Genomic DNA, 2976 nt, shown 5'->3' on the forward strand with positions numbered 1-2976 from the left:
GGCCGCTACGGATCAGGTCTTCGCATTTGCTATCGGAGCATGCCAGCATAGATGATGTCGAGGACAACTTCGGATCAAATACTCCGGGTGGAGACCGGCAAATAAACCGAACATTGGTATATCATTTGTTTGGTAGCACAATTCGGGTGGCTCCACTTTTCACATAAGGGGCCGACTAAACATAAATCCTAATATTTTACATTTTTTTATTTCAAAATACCACTGAATTATTGGCGGGGGAGTTGGGCAAAGTGAAAGATCGGTATGGTCGATTAGAGGGGGAGGGGGTGAATAGGAGATTAACAAATTTTAACTTTTCTTTTTCTTGAAAGATACAACACTTAATATTAAGGCTTTTTCGATTCTCTAAAATGAATGCAACCCTAATATAGCCGAAGCAAAGTATAGGCAATAAAGTAAAGCAAGTAATTAAAGGGGCAAATATGATACCACACGGGAAGATGAAGATTTCACCGGAGTTCCACCTATTGGGATCGGTGTACGTCTCCGTTTGGAGAAGTGATCTACCACAAAGGGAGAGACGCCACGAAGGCTCACTCTATTCTCCAACTCACCACACCACAAAGGTGGGATGAGCTCTCACAACACCAAAAAGGCGAAGTGAGTTCCACTAATGGTTTCCTTGAAGGCGAATGCCGAACCTTTACAAACAAGGAGAATGGCACGGATCCACAACTAAATTGGAGGCTCCTTCCCAAATCCTCAAACACGTCCTCATAAAATTGGAGTGCTTGAAGAGACACCTTCCGGCTAGGGATCCCAAAATCCCAAGAGTAACAAAATCCACCAAGTAAAACGAGGGGAATCAACTTTTGATTTGGTGAAACCCTAGATCGAGCTCTTCTCAACCTTTCCTCAAAGTATTAGCTAGGGGGAAGCACTAGGGAGAGAGATCTCGAGATTTTAAGCTTTGGAGGTGAAGAACGCTTGCAGGAATGGAGTAACGAACCGTTGGGGACGAAGACCCTCTTTTATAGGATCCCCGATTTCTGCCCGTTATGTGCAATTTCTGCACAGGGCGGTACTACTGCTAGCTCAAGCGGTACTACCGCGAGCGGTAGTGCAGCACCGGTACCGTGCTAGTGCCGCTATATGTCAGTAGCGTTTTGCTACCTCATAGCACTGGCGGTACCGGGGCGGTACTACCGCGACCGGTACTACCGGCCTGGGATGATCGGTACTGCCGCCCTGGATAGAAAAAACAGGCAGAACCCTTTGGTTCAAGAATAGGTTTTAGCTAATCTTCACCGGTGGGATTGATGCTATCTGGTGGGAACAATTTGGTGGTTGTGAGTACGTGAAATTGATTCACCCAAGCCTTCCCAGATGGACTCTCTCTTTATAGTATGGATTTTCCTACGACTCAATATAAATAAAAAACCGTAAATCCTTCTACGCTTCTTTCCTTTGAGGGCAACAAACCGCTTTGCTTGATTCTATATAATTTCTGAAAACACTTAGCATATGGTTAGTCCACATATTAAGTTGTCATTAACACCAAAACTCATTAGGGATCGAAATGCCCTTTCACAAAGCCCCCCTTATCCCCTTAAATCCGTCAATGCAGTTTGCACATGTTATCAAATCTGCCAGAAGAGACGATGTAGATGACAATCTCAAATCAAATACTCCGGGTAGAGACTAACAAATAAATAGAACATTGATAAATCATTTATTTGATCAGAAAAATCATCGAAGCATGCCAGAAGAGACAACGTAGATGACAATTTTGAATCAAATACTCCGGGTGGAGACTAGCAAATAAGTAGAACATTGGTAAATCATTGGTTTGATCAGAAAAATCATCGAAGCATGTCAGAAGAGACGATGTAGATAACAATCTCGGATCAAATACTACGGGTGGAGACTGACAGATAAACAGAACATTGGTAAATCATTTGTTTGATCAGAAAAATCATTGTCATCCGGAAATTCGGACCACAATCCGGGTGGCTCCACTTTTCACAGAGGGGGCGACTAAACATAAATCCTAATATTTTTACAATTTTTACTCCCAAATACCACTAAATTTCTCTTTGCAACAGAATTCTTGGGTGGGGGGCAAAGGCCCCCCGTGCCCCCTTCAATCTGTCTATGCTCTTTGCACCTGTTATTGGAGCATGCTAGAAGAGACGACGTAGACAATCTCGGATTAAATACTCCGGGTGGAGACTAACATATAAATAGAACATTGGAAAATCATTTGTTTGTTCGGAGAAATCATTCTCAACAGGAAATACAGACCACAATCCGGGTGGCTCCACTCGTCACAAAGTTCATTCGGGCTGACCCCGTCCATTTTTCTACTTTTTGAATTGTGGGGTCTACATCCACTTTATCATCATCTCCAAGGAACTAAAACCTGAGAATACACTTGTACAATTCATTAGTCCCATAATTATGTTGTCAACTTCACTAAAAACCAGTTAGGGCTTAAGTTGTGCTTTTTTCACCTACGCGTGTCACTTCAATGTTCTATTTTATAATGGTATAACTTTAGAAAACAAAAATTATATTATATTATATTGATCAAATTAGCGATGCAGGGACACATGTAGGCCATGTATAACAGAAAAGAGTACTTCATGCATCTACACCACCCCAATGAAAATAAAAGCATGAGCTATGTCAGATATAGATGATCCCCACGGTTCACATAACAAATCCAACGATCCAGTTGAACCTAATGATTTAAGACTTGAGTCTGACCGTCCCCTCCCTACCAACCCTCACCCGTATTGATAATATGTTGTTTACTACTCCGTCCAATCGGTGGGAATAGTATCAGACATGGTTTTAGTTCAGATTTGTACTAAAACCACCAAGAATTTAGGATCGGAGGGAGTAGTATCAGACATGGATATTTTTTTAATAAAGAAATCCATCGAAACAAAATTAAAGCTTACCATTTATACTAAAGATTAATTAGAAGATATCCAACAGAATTAGAACGCG

This window comes from Brachypodium distachyon, chromosome 1 (genome assembly GCF_000005505.3).
Source record: "Brachypodium distachyon strain Bd21 chromosome 1, Brachypodium_distachyon_v3.0, whole genome shotgun sequence".
NCBI lineage: Eukaryota > Viridiplantae > Streptophyta > Magnoliopsida > Poales > Poaceae > Brachypodium > Brachypodium distachyon.